This window comes from Biomphalaria glabrata, chromosome 17 (assembly GCF_947242115.1).
Source record: "Biomphalaria glabrata chromosome 17, xgBioGlab47.1, whole genome shotgun sequence".
In the NCBI taxonomy this organism is placed as follows: Eukaryota; Metazoa; Mollusca; class Gastropoda; family Planorbidae; genus Biomphalaria; species Biomphalaria glabrata.
Window position 1 is genome coordinate 15,194,342 of NC_074727.1, and position 15,333 is coordinate 15,209,674.

The 15,333-nt window shown below is 36.8% G+C and overlaps 1 protein-coding gene across 1 annotated transcript in view; it reads right to left on the minus strand.

Moving 5' to 3' along the window:
- The window catches only part of LOC106056720 (thyrotropin-releasing hormone receptor-like), a 111,647-nt gene extending 99,007 nt beyond the window's left edge, over positions 1-12,640 (minus strand). Inside the window, exon 1 of the mRNA XM_056016068.1 lies at positions 12,231-12,640. The gene's annotated coding sequence lies outside the window, so the exon portion shown is untranslated. The remainder of the gene's footprint in view (positions 1-12,230) is intronic.
- Positions 12,641-15,333: the final 2,693 nt, after the last annotated feature.

Below are 15,333 nucleotides of genomic sequence, written 5' to 3' on the forward strand. Positions count from 1 at the left end.
CTATGCCAAAAATAACAAATAAACTCAGTGGCATGAACAACACAGCTTAGTGTCTATACTATACAGAAGAGACAGATCTAGTGACAGAGAAGAGACGCGTACTTTTTAAGCCCCCAAGTTATCAGATTCCAATTCATCCCATGACGGGAAATCATAACATTATTTTAGTCTTTCATTAAGCGATCTACATACTGAAAACGAACTGAATGAGTTTCAAGGATTTTGTCATATAAATACATACATAAATGTTTACATACATACATACATCTTGTGTATTTATGTTCTTGTTGTGTGTTCTGAACTGATCTGTTCTTGTGTATCAAAATGTCTTGGTGTCCAGGTCAGCTTGTGTGTGTGTGTACTGTGTTATTGTGAACTGTTTAGTCATTCTTGTTCAATAAAGCCTAGGATCAAGACATGTCATCTTGTAGTGTTACACTAGGTTACTACAATACCTACATACATACATACATACATAAATACATACATAAATGTTTACATAAATACATACATACATAAAATTTACATACATACATACCGTTGTAAACCTGACCCCCCCCCCCTTTTTTTTTAACCATTTTTTCCACATGCGAGAAAAAGGGATTTTTATTTCTAAAAGAACAACTTCAATGACCTGAGTGTTTGTGTGTTAGTGTGTTAAGGCACATTAGTTTTTGAGTTCTGGATTGTGAGATTGAGGATTGTTTTCTCTTTCTTTGTGTCTATGGCTCAGTGGATGTGAAGTCGAGTTGGAGTATTGTCAAGTGTTTCTTTGACCGGGAGTTTTGACTCATCACATCTGTAGTCTGCTTCGGCCAGAAGTCTGCATTCGTATAACGGCCACTGGAGCATCGGTGAGTTCTTTTTTTTTTTTTTTTTTACATACATACATACATACCTACATGCATACATAGATACAAACATACATACACATATACACATGCAAACATACATGCACATAAATACTTGCATACATAGCTATATATATATACATGATACATATATGATATATACATACATACACAAACACACATACGCAAATACTTACATACATGCTATATACATATCTACATAACACACACACATACATACATACATACATACATACATACATACATACATACATACATACATACACATACATACATACATACATACATACATAAATACATACATACATGCACACATACATACATACATATATACCTTCATACATACATACATATATATATATATATATATATATGCAAATGTTTTTCAAGGGGTTTCAAGCGGGGGTGAGGGAGGGAGGGGGGTAAAACTTGTAACATTTTTGTTGAAAAATTTCTGTTCTCCCAATTCTGAGAGTGTGACATTATTTCGATGATAGATTATTTATCTCCCTTGTCTAACGCAGCTCTGTGGAAATACAAAAAACCGGACATTATAGATAACCGTCTCCTGGGCAATCTATGGGAAATATCAAGATGAGAAATTTGCAGCCCGTTTCTTTTGAGTGGTTCCTTTTATATGTTATTGTCGATCTTGTCTTTATCATTTACCTGGTACATGTACGAGTGACAATGTTAGCGAGTCTGATGAATAATCCAGACAGAGGAAGGCAAGGTTTGGGATCAGATTGGGAACACACGGCTAAGAAGATATATGCGGAAGAAAAAGAGTGAGTTTGTGAGACTTTCGCCAAAGAGTTAAAGTAATATTAACTAATTAATAAAAATAATGAAAGACAAACCGCTACAATTATTGACGTCGCAGTATCACTATCCCATTATAAAAAGAAAACCGAAATAGCAAAACACAGAATATATGAGAACTTGAGTTTGGAGATTGATGTGGAGTGGAAATGTTAAAAAATAAGAATATACCTTTTTATTGGGCAGTCTTGTTGCACTTACCCGGTACTGCAGCAGATCTGCCTTAATACCAGAAAATGTCTCAGAAAACACTGTTTAAAGGACTACAATGAATTTTGTTTGTCTCTAACGAAGCTCGACTCTGGTAGGGCCAGAGAATTAAAATCAGTTCGTTTTTCACATAATAATAATAATAATAATAATAACGGTAGATTTCAATCGCCCGGATCTGCTGTTCATCGATAAAAAAGAAAAAACCGCTACCATTATCGATATCGCCGTACCACTGTCTCATAATTTAAGAAAAACTGAGATAGAAAAACAAAAAAAATATGGGAACCTAGTCTTGGAGATTAAGCGTCTATGGAAATTGTCCAAAATAACAATATACCCCATTGCTATATCAACCGAGGGGATAATAACAACTGACCTCACAGACACCTTCAAGGCCCTTAACATTCCTAGGAACATCTTCGTTGCCTGTCAGAGGGCGGTACTGCTGCAGACCTGCCACATCACCAGAAAATTCCTCAGTGGAAACTGTTAAAGGGACTACGATGAATTTTGTTTTTCTTTAGCGAAACTCGACCCTGGCAGCGCCAGAGAATGACTACTCGTTAATTTCTAACATAATAATAATAATAAAGTTATTGACAAAATAGCACCACAATGAATCTACGATGTAAAATTTATCTTTCCGAGGTTGGCGTTCAATGTAAAAATGGCTGTTTAAATTAATATACACAATATAATATAATATAATGTGCTGGTATGGCAAAATATATAGGTTGCCAGGGCCGGTCCTACAGATTGCGGGCCCTATGCAAAACGAATTGCGCGGGGCCTAGTCTGATTAAGGATAATGAGTGAAAATTAAGATTTTTTTTTGAAAATTAATACGTCTTTGCATTTTGTTCATACTTTACTAAGTACAAAATCGGGGTCAAATTAAATTACGAGCCATCTACAGTAAGCCGATAAACATTCAGATCTGCCTTTTAGATTTACTATCGACTAGCAATATGTCGCTTTAGATTATTTTAAGAGATCGTAATACATTTAGATCTGTATTTACACGCCACTGACTTTTACATTAAATAAAATATTAGAACTTGTTTCGGTTGAAATTCGCCTTATTTTTTTTATTAAATGAAAGCTGACATTGCCGTTTTTTTTTTAATCGCGAGTAAGATTGGCATTTTCCAAATTGAATTGCATCCGAAAATGACGATTTTGTCTATTTTTTAGGACATTTTTATGAGTTTTCATAATTTCAGGAGATTTCCAGGAGCTTCTGGAAAATCAGGAGGCAGCGGAAACCGTGTTAAGTTAAAATGGTTTAATTTAATATTTTACGACTAGTGTTAGCGCAAAGGCCTATGAAAGTGCGGGGCCCTCTGCGGCCGCATAGGTTGCAGTGCCCTAAAGCCGGCCCTGTAGGTTGCAACTGGGGCTACGTAGCCACGGAAAATTCTTCATTCCTCAAAATCTCTGACTCGAAGAAAAGCCTTTTTATTATTATATATGTAGAAACAGCTGTTCTGCATAATTTAAAATTAGCGTCTAAAATATAACAATAGCTGTAATAATAAATAATGTAAAAAGAGATTTTATAAGTAGCCTCTATCACGGGCGTAGCCAGGATGTTTTTCGGGGGGGGGGATTTTTTCCCCTTCCGGCCAATATATATATATATATATATATATATATATATATATATATATATATATATATATATATATATATATATGTGTGTGTGTGTGTGTGTGTTTGTGTGTGGTGTGTGTGCGCGAGCGCACTTAATTAATCTTTATTATATTCTGATCCTTCATTCTTTCGGAAGACGTTTATTGTACCCTAGAATGAGTTCTTCCTAGAGTAAGTGGAAAAATTGTAGACTTTACCAGCAAGTGGGTCTGGGGGAGCGCTGTAAACTCCCCCAGCGGGGCTTGGGGAGGGGCACCGCCACCAAAGCACTATTTCCGGTATAGAAAGCTAACAAAATGAATATTCTGAGGTATCTACAGTGCATTATCCTGCTATAAAAAGTTTTATCTCAAAAATCCTAATGTGCTTTTCTTACTGACTTAGATCCTCCCGTGCCGTTTGTCTCATTGTGCGGCAAGCTGCTTCCACAAAAATCTGTCACTGGCAATGTCTGAAGCCTCTTCCCACCTGCTCTGAGGACCTCTATGAAAGTGTGGCGTGAAGTTGTACTAGGATGTCCCTGTTTTCGATTTCCTCGTAATGGCCTCAATGTCATCGCAACTCTTATTATGCGTAATTCATTTTGTCGGAATACATGTCCCGCAAACCTCATGTGACACTCTGCCACAACCATACTAAGGGATCCACTCCCAGTTCGGCAAAGGATTTCCTTGATTGAGACCCGATCTCTATAACTAAATCCTAAAAATCCGTCTTAGCCATCTTTGTTGAGCCACATTTAGTCTTTTTCAATTTCGGCAGATGATAATTCGCTACACTTTTTTGATGGAGCCAAGCCACTGGTAGAAATTTGTAACCTCTCTTGGCCACGCTCTTGGAATTAGGTGACTGTAGTTAGCATTAGATTTTATATCGAAAAGGGAAGTTTTATCGTCAAAATCATCTGTTGGGGGGGGGGGGGGAGGTAAAACTAAAAAAAATCTCTAGAACTTTTTTTTTTTATTCAAAACCCCCTTATTACGCTTATAGACTGAAGTTTGCTTTAGAATAATATTGAAGAGAGAGGTTTTCTACCTTAAAACTCTAGAGGGGTTTTAGACTTTAAACATAAAACCCCTGTTGGCTAAGCTCATAGAATCTGGTGACTGAAAATTGGATAGTCATAAATTGAAGAGGGGTTTTATCCTTAATTTCGGAGAGGATTTTAAAATTAAAATCTTCCTTAGCTCTACTCTTGGAATTCGGGGATTGTCGTTTGCGTTATTATTTTTCTTTGGTTTTGTATTAGAGAAGAAAGGGATTCAACTGTAAAAGCCCCTGGTATGGGGTTTAAACTCAAACCCCCCTTGGCTGCGCTGGGACAAGTGATGGTTTAGTATTTAAATCTCACCTAAAATAAACAAGATCAAAGCAAAAAATAAGTCACTAAACGCCGCCCCCCCCCTCCCACTGCGGGGGAGGGATTTCCATGGCCTCTATGGTGTAAAAAATAGTTGTTAGAATTATCCTATATGATGGAAAAAAAAATTTAAAAATGTCCTTGAAGCCTATCGCTATACGTACAATCACAGTTTAAACTATAAACATTAATGTATGTATTAATATAAAGCAACGTAAAATTAATTGTGCAAAGCCTTTTATTCCTCCTTAGCAACAGTAACACAAACAACAAGAACAACATGGCGGATTCGACTTTAATTGAAACGTACAATGTCTTAAGCAAGTAAACTTCCGGTTTCACTTAACTGTCCAGACGGTCAAATTTCGATGTTGCTAAGATGTCCTCTAATGAATCAATGTTTACAGCACTATTATGGAGGCAGTCCTACAACTACAGATAAAAGGACATTGCAAGTCAAACGTAAACAGTAAAATCAAAGATAAAAAGGGAAGGGGGCGGTGGTGGTAGCTCGTAACAATGTGAAAAATGAATCTCCAAACCTTCCTGCTTCCCTTTCCCTGGAGAGCTGAGCTCCCAACTCCAGAGTTGTTGGGTAATTATGTCAGGCTGGTCTGCGTGAAATGAATCCCACAGTTCACTTTGACCTGTTAAACTGATTATTCAGTTAGTAAGAACTTTAACAGAGGAAACAAGAAATGGTTTGTTTTGGTTCAGTCTAGTCATTTGTTAGTAGTCGACATTTGTTTGAAACAAAAAGAAATCGTCTTGCACAGGGCTAATGATGATGAAGATTGATGTTCTATTAGTTAGAAGAATATCTAGTAGTTGAATGATAGTTCGCATCTTGTGTACTCTTTGTGAAATGGCGAAAGGCTCAACACTCGGCATGTTTGTGTTTTGTTTTTATAAAAACAAATCAATGTGTATTGAATATCTGAGACGCCTGTTTGTGAGCATTAAATCGTGTAACAACCCCCCCCCCCTAAAAATACTTTAAAAAGTATAACACTTCTATTGAGCGTTATTGTGTCAATTAGTTTGGATCAATCATGTAATTAAACAGTAGACTAAAATTAATAAATTTGTCAGATTGCAGATATTTTTACCGATTGTTTTTTGTTTAGCGCAATCTTTTGCTTTTAGCTTTCTCACTACGCCGCTGCTTGATCTACGTGACAGTTGTCTTGAAAGAATTTTGGAGAATGTCACAGAATTTCAAAGAATTTTGAAGCTTAATAGGACTATACGTGAAGCATCTCATTGAGAATATGGAAAAAATGTTGATATTTTGAGAGAACTTCCGAAAACTTCAGAGAAAATCGGATAGGTCTAGAAAACTTCAGAGAAAATTGGATAGATCTAGAAAACTTCAGAGAAAATCGGATAGGTCTAGAAAACTTCAGAGAAAATCGGATAGGTCTAGAAAACTTCAGAGAAAATCGGATAGGTCTAGAAAACTTCAGAGAAAATCGGATAGGTCTAGAAAACTTCACAGAAATTCGGAGAGGTCTAGAAAACTTCAGAGAAATGTTGAGGGTTAAATGGAACGCTGGCTCCCTAAAGCATCATATATCTCAAAGCGTTCACTTAACCTAAATCATTATTTTTAGTGTTTTTAGTTTTTCTTATATCAAAAAAAAAAACTTTTAAGGCTACATTTTATTTGCTAATACATTTCTAGCAAGAAGAATGCTACATTCATGTAAGAAGTGCCGACCACGTCCTCCAAAACTGCTCTCTTTACCAAGAGGCCCGTATAAGACATTGGCCCCAAATCACACCAATAGAAAGAAAACTATATGGAGAGCTCCCTGATTTGGAAACCACTGCGCAGTTCATCTCATGTATTGGTCTAGTCATATGAACACTCCAACATAACAATGAAAACGATGAAGAAGAAGAAGAAATATAAGAAGTCCTCATTATTTAACTGTCGTAAGATGCTGATGTTTCAAAGTCATTCTCATCTAAGAATTGTACAAATCATTTTAGTTGCAGTTTCTGTTTCGTTCTTGCGTCGCTAAGTTCAGGCTCAATTTGTTTTTTTGAGTCATTGAAATAGAAGAAAAGAGTCATTTATTCCTTATGCTTGTCCACAGAGGCCCTTGTGAGTAAAACGTGAGCCCGGGGTAAGTTACTTTATTGGCGCCCCCGCCATCCGCCCGTTTTCATGAGCATCACATAGAAATATAGGCCTTTAAATATAAAGTATTTAATAATAATATAATACAAATAATCTTAGAATGTATTACTTAACTAAAATATCTACAATAATTATTTTTTTTTGCATCTCTCTGCGTGTGGTTCCCCCTAACTTCTAACTACGCCTCTGCGAGTCCCATACTTTTGGTTTAACAGGCCTGGGAAGCTTCTAGCCCTTCCTATGGAAATATACTCGCATAACGCTCTATCCCAGATGTTGTGAGCTCCCTACTTGGATTATACTTGACACACAACATACTTCTTTCAATAACTCAAAGTGACGCCAGAGTTGAATTAACAACAAAATATAACTTTAATAAAAGTAAACAGGAATAACTGTAGTTGTAAACAACGCATTAAATGTTAACTAGTAAATATATGCATAATTATGAAAACTGACTTCTATATTACTTATATTGTACGACTAGGCTCCATAACTCAGGCCTCTGACAACAATAAAAAAAACTCTAAGCGCTGTCACTCTGTCCCAACCACTGAACCAATGAATTAATAATAAATAAACCTAGAATTCCTTAAATCTTACACCCAAGATTCTCTCACGTGGTGTTTACAATATTATATACCAACATAGTCACCACATCAGGGTGTCTGTCCAGAGCTTGTCTGAGGGATTTAGTTTTTTCTTTTCAAGACATCCATTTTCTATTTATGACAGAAACTATTATATAATTTCATAACCTTATAATGGCGAACTAATGAACTGGAGAGACTGCTGGAATCTAGAGAATGGCTATAGGCCCATTAGCCCATTAGCCACCCTCTAAACGGATATTCTGGTCTGCAGTCAGTTTTGTCAAAATTTGGTAGCGGCAGATGTACAAGAATAATACATTTTAAAAACAAACAAACAAATTACATGCTACTATTGTTGATGGAAATTGACATTAATATTTCTCTTTCACGTGAAACTATTTTATTTTATGTTAATAGATCTAGTCATTTGTGGGATAATTACTGCATTGCCTCCAGCCTGCTCAGAATATTTTTGAAAGTGATAATTGGCTCGCGCAGACCATTACCACGCTTTTAAACTAAATGCAGTTCACAGTAGCACAGAAGTCTGAGACGGCTGTGAACCACAGATAAGCCGTAGGTGTTATATCGGAGTTACCGTCTCCTAGACTGGCTGCCGACCAAAGCTATGGAGCCGAGTGGATAAAATGGATACCTCTCAAAGTCGCCTGCTGGGATGTCCGCACACTGCAGGACAGCAACAACAGTGAATGCCCTCAATGGAAGTCTGCACTGGTGGCATTAGAGTTGCCTCGGCTAGATGTGGACATAGCTGCCCTCAGTGAGGTACGCTTGGTGAGCCCTGGATCGCTGACTGATGAGAGAAGAGCTCGACGACCCACCGACATTTGAGGAGTTGAAACAGCAATTTATAAACTCAAAAAACACAAATCACCTGCCTCTGATGGATTTCCGGCTGAAATACAAAAAAAAAAAAAAAAAATCCGCTGCCGAGGACAGACGCACACGGCGAAAAGAAAATCTTAATCGACCACCTGCGGACAATGGTTATGCTTGCCTGGGAGTGGCTAAATATGTAGATCACAGCTAGGGCTGCGCAGAGACGGGAAATACTGCATTCCTCACTAATCTATGGACTCGAAGACAAGCCTTATTTGTTTGTTTGTATGTTACACATTCTTTAATACTGTAGAATAATATTTAAAAACATCAGTTATATTACTTTCCTTTGTAACTTTTGCTGTTTTATAGATACTGCTGTTTAAAGACGTTCTCTCTCTCTCTCTCTCTTTTGTAAAAATACAAAGGAATGGAGGCATTTATTAAACACTGGAGAAACAAGACGAAAGCACTGGGCAGTAAAGTACAAAACAAGCCACAACTGCTCGCACTTAATGTGAAGTGTTTAAAAATGTACAAGCTCTTAGAGTCGTCTGCTGACTTAGTCGGCCATCTTTGACACATTTTAACAAGACAACATCGTGAAACTGGGGGGTGGGTGGGGGGAGGAGGAACACTGAGTAGGAGAAGACATTACGACATTTCAATTTTTGTTGGTTGTTTATTATTTTGGCTTTTCCTCTGAAAAAAAAAATGAAACTAAAATATTTTTTTGTAACACTTTGCAGAACGGATATCGATCCTTATAAGTGTGTATATATAGGTATAGGTATAGGTCATTGCGCTCTGGATTGAATGTGGGAGTCAAATCGCGAATAAATAATTTTCTTTTCTATATCAGGATTCAAAACCCAGCCCTTTTAATGTTTCGCGATTCAACCACGCATCTGCCAACTATAAATGACTGACTTTTTGATGAAGGCAAGGATACTATTAAACCAATAGCATGCTCAGTCATGTACTTTCATAAAAAAGCCTTACTAACTTTATTGCTTATACAATAAAACTCCAAATTAGATTTAAGCGGAAAAAAACAACATGACTGTGGCATATATACAGGCAGCACTGAGTACCGAAGTTGAAGTGAGACTGACGAGTTAAATATAACGAACTGACGGACAGGCCTGACCCGAGCAAGAACCATTGACCCTTTCATCATTTTCATTTTTTTCTCATAAAAGAAATTGGTACCTCTTAAATAGTTGGCCTATGTGGGTAACGAACAGAAGTGACCACTCATGGCCCTAAGCCTGACGTGAAAGGAAGGTGGTAAAATATGGAGATTCTAGGGTCATCATCATCTTAACTTAAAAAGCCTAAAACACTTGCCCTCATAATATTCTACACACTCCACAATACACACTCCACATTACACACTCCACAATACACACTCCACAATACACACTCCACAATACACACTCCACAATACACACTCCACATTACACACTCCACAATACACACTCCACAATACACACTCCACAATAAACACTCCACAATACACACTCCACATTACACACTCCACAATACACACTCCACAATACACACTCCACATTACACACTCCACAATACACACTCCACAATACACACTCCACAATACACACTCCACAATACACACTCCACAATACACACTCCACAATACACACTCCACAATACACACTCCACAATACACACTCCACAATACACACTCCACAATACACACTCCACAATACACACTCCACAATACACACTTTGGCACTGTTACAAATAAACTCACTCTCCTGATTTGTTTAATCTTTTTTTTTTAAACTGTAGCTTCATTCTGAACTCATTCATCATCGTTGAATGGAAGGAAAAAAAACGGATAGAATAATAATAACTTTTCCCGCTCCATCATTTGGCTCTCATAATTAGCCAACTTGGAACGCATTTCATCTAACACAATACTACGCCAACAAAAATACTGCATTTAAATTTTCTTTTATTGTTGTTAATAAAGTCTCTAGTTTTTTAAAGATATATATATGCATTGAGCAACAGAATAGTGTTGGAACCAAAACGAATAAAATTTAATAATATTAAGATTACTACTACAACTAATAATAATAATAATAATAACAAGATATCGTGTCTACATCTGAAGATTGAGTCTTCTGGAAAAAAAGCGTGACGAAAATGCTACCGTATCTTATCTTATAAAATACAGACGTTACTTTAAAAAAAGATGACGTCTTATGCGCCATGCATTTAATCATTAAGGTATATAATATACTAATTAAAAGAATATTTAAAAGAAAAAAAAACAAGATAATGTGTGAAATTAAGATAATTTTCTAATTCTGATTTTAAAAAACAAAACATCAACAAATGAAGCAATCAGCATTGAAAATGTAGCATTGCAATCTGATTCACCTACGATTATGTTAAAACACCTAATTAATTACTATAAGAATTGTGTTTCTGTGGCCTATGGTTAACTAGGGTGTCATGTGGACAACGACCAACTACCTTTACTATTATACAACTAATGTGAGGTACCCATTAGAGGCGCCCTAAAGATTCCGAAATTAATAAAAAAAACAGCCTTACCAGGATTCAGGATCCCTAACCCTCCGGAATCCAAAGAGCTTTGTTGTAAAATGTTTGACATGTTTCGGATGTTCCATCAGAGTGGAAGAGAAATTACTTCCTAGTCCAAACCTCCCGCAGGTCGACGGGGGATGGCAGCAGGCAGGGTATGAACTCAGGGCCATCGAGAAGTCCGAACGACAGCCCAGGGCGCATACCGCATGACCAGGCAGCTTTTACTGCTTTGCATCATCTGACCCCAAACTGCATGGTGTGAAAGGGGAGGTAAACTTGTACTTGTTCTAGACTCATAGCGGGTATTCCTGCACTTGACTTTTGTGTTCTTTGTATTAAGACTAAGACTAAGAGCAAGACTAAGAGTAAGACTGCTTTATTGACCCTTTATGGGAATTAGTTGTGATTACCAGGACTAGTCCAATGAGCTGAATACATAAGTAGACACACCCCGCCCCTTAATTTGAAATGAGCTGGACAATTGATCGAAGAACTTAATTGTGCAAAACTCATTACAATATTTTATAAAAATTATACAAACAAGAAAAACAGAAGAATATACTCTTAAAAAAAAAAAGACTACACTTTATACTATTCCATGATAGGCCTTTAAATCTAGCCTAAGAAGACGATACGCACAATTTTTCTAAACATTTATTTGTGAAACTTTTGAATCACAATACTTCACATTTGAAAATTTCTGAAAGCGATAGTCTTTTCAAGATCGCGGTAGTCCTTTCAAAACCAATGTTGGATCTAGACATAGGTCTAGTTCTCTAGCCAAATATAAATTTCTTTTTTTTACTTGAAAATTATAACGGTCAAAACTAGAGTTTTTCTCGTGCGGCCAACGAGCTAGTCATTCTTTTCGCAGTGATATACATCAAGTGTTAAATTTCTCGGAAAATCGTTAGAGCCGTTTTTGAGATCTGTGTCCAGGTTCCACCCTCCACTTTCCATGAATTAATGACTTGAATAGAGATATTTTAAAAATTGAATGATAAATTATAGACCAGTATTAAATTTACATAGTAGGAATTGATTTCAAAAATATATTTTGTGTTAATTGTTGAAATTGTGTGTATGTAATAGATCTTGTATTTTTCTTGTATTTTTGTAACAAAATATCGAAAGAAAAAAATCCTTCTTACCTTTATACCAAAAAGAAGATAGAAGAAATATTTGTGGAATATTATATTTCGAACTAAACGCCAAAATATAACCTCACTCTAGAAATCTATGCATAAAGTTTTTCGAAGTAACTCTCCAGTCACACGGGAAGGGAAAAACAGCAATAGTCTGCGCGGACCTACCACACGGACGTCCTACGAATCAGCACTTAAATCAGTCTCTTACTCTCCCGGCACGCGCATGACGTAAGTACGACTCATTTCTTCTACTTCTGCCTGAGTTTCTCCTCTTTTTCCCTTGCCATTCTTTTTAAGTTTCATTTTGCTTGATGCATGGTCGCAGAGATATTTAGCGACGGCGAGGGACGCGGGGGAACAGGGGCGGTAACTGTATTTTTGTTTTTAAAGTCGTGAGTGTCGCCCCCTTGACTGATGTCCTTTATCTTCCCCCCTCTCCACCGCCCCTTCCCACCAGCGCACAACTTTCGCCCACGTCTCTCCTCTCCTATAAAATCTGATCTTGTGAAGACTATATTGATAGTGGTTGCATATTGCTCGTTTATGTGGGCTGAAATAATGAAGGATGAACTCCTGTCACATACGTAAAGGCCACACTGCCTGGTAGTGTGGTTTGAGATCTAGACTATCATCTCGATGGTGGCGGATTTAAAACCCTTCATGCCGCCATTGACCGACGTCCAGATGGAAAGTTTGGGTTTAATGTAAACATTTTTTTTTAATTTCTATTGTGCGTTTCATTAACCTCGCTATTTTTTAAATATATTTTTCTCCTTCTTTAATTAGGCCAATTTCTTTTAATTTTAGTTTCCACGTACCGATTGGTACATGTGTAGTCTACAATGAGTAGGTAGTATCAGCTGGCGGCCTTTTCTTTTATATATATATATATATATATATCTAAATAGATAATCGTGAGAAAAAAAATGCGTTTTCATAGAAAGGAAACAAAGTATAAATTAATTCTAGTTGAGATTAGGAACATAGAACAACACTTATTGTATTATTTTGTCTTGTTTTAATTTTTTATTTTGTTTTAGTTTTCTTTTTTGTTCTCGTTTCGTTATTCTCAATATTTACGATTCCATTTTTTTACTACCTTTAAAGAATTATTTCAATATTGATTCAATGATAGTTCAAACGTATTCAATATTATCTCTTTCTTACATTCACTGTTCTAAATGTGTTCAATGCTAATTCAACGTTTGTCCAATATTAGTTCCATGTAAGTTCACTGTTGTAAGCTCATGTTTGTCTCCCATTGAAACATACCTTCTTACACATGTCACGTGATCGTTGGCTTTATTAAAACCGAGACCACTCCCCCAGTAACAAGCTGAGGTATAAAGTAAAGGGAGGTTACTTCAGTGTTACGACCATGTCTAAATTACCCAATCTTTCTATTTGAACATGTTTGTTACAGAGAAGTAAAATGTCACATTTAGCATCAAATATTCGCCACAAGTAATTATTCATTTTGTCCAGATTGAGTATTCTTACGTTTGAATCAACTCACAAGTTGAGACTATTTTAAATACTTTCATTAAAAGTCAACTAAAAACTATTTCTTACGAACATCTGGAGGAAAAAAAATAATAAAATATTTAAAGGTGGTAACAACCTTGATGGCTTGGTAAGCAAGGTCAGATGCGAGTTGTCAACAAAATTGATTGATTTTTTAATTTAAGATTTTTTTTAGCGCAGACGAGAGTTAGGATTTTTTTTTTTTTTACTAAAGTAGCAACTTGGCGTATGATTAATTAAGTTGTTCTCAAACTGAGGGGGCTTTGTGTCACGGGCCGTAAGGTCCCGGGTATGAATATCGGTGAAGACTGTGATTTTTTAATTTCGGGATTTTTAGGACGCGCCTGAGTCAATCCAACTCTTATGGGTGCCTGACTTTAGCTTGGTCATTGTGCTGGCCACATGACACTCTCGATTAGCGTCGGCCATGGAACCAGACGACCTTTACATCGTATGCCCGTCTAGATCTGAAGGTCTCAAAGGGTTCATTGACTTTAATTACTTTACTTTCAAACTGAGCTATGGGCATTACGGATTGTACAATGTTACAATTGAGCGTAGAAGAGTTTTAATATGCAGGTCAAAGGGAGATTTTGTTACTTTAACACGCTTTAAGGGATACATCTTAACAAGAGAAATTAAACTCTTCTTAAGAAAGAAAGGCAACCACCCAATTATAAACATACAAGCTAGCTGTGACATCCTATTCTCCCGCCTTGACTTCTGAAATGTAGTGCTGGGCGCTGGTGGCTATACATGATGACAAGGTCGCTGAGCGGCATCGAATTCAGCGCTGCACAGATAGTTGTGCGCAGAACGAGACGCGATTCTGCTACTGCTTTCTTGTGTACACTTTTTGGCCTCCCTGTGAGTACAAGAATCTTTACACATTACACTTTACAAGGTAGCCACACTTTACAAGGTAGCCACACCTTACAATGTAGTCACACCTTACAAGGTGGCCACACTTTATAGGGTGGCCACACCTTACAAAGGTAGACACACTTTATAAGGTAGCCACACCTTACAAGGTAGCCACACCTTACAATGTGGCCACACCTTACAAGGTAGCCACACCTTACAAGGTAGCCACACCTTACAAGGTAGCCACACTTTACAAGGTGTCCACACTTTCCGTGCATTTATAAAAACTGAAATGTATTGTACCTTCATGAACTGATCTCTGCTTATGTTTCTTTGAGAGCCGAGTTTTTCCCCCTCAAAATGTACGGCTTACGGGCTTTTTTATTGACGGAATAAAGGTTTTGAACTCATGTCTCTATTGAGCTGACTAATAAAGCTCATACTTCACTACATTCAAGAGGAACATTAAGACTTACCTGTATAAAATGTATTTAGATAAGTTTTCAATGGTTAACTGTGGTATTTAATGTTCTCATACTGCTGTGAGTCTATAATGTTTGTTAACAGCACTACATAAACTAAAATCATTATTATTATAATCCGTTTTGATTCCTGAGTCTCTTAAAGTAACTGCATGATTTTAGTATCAGATAATACAACGTGACCACATAGTACGTACTGGAGCACTAATGCGTGACCTAATTCTTTGAATGTTACT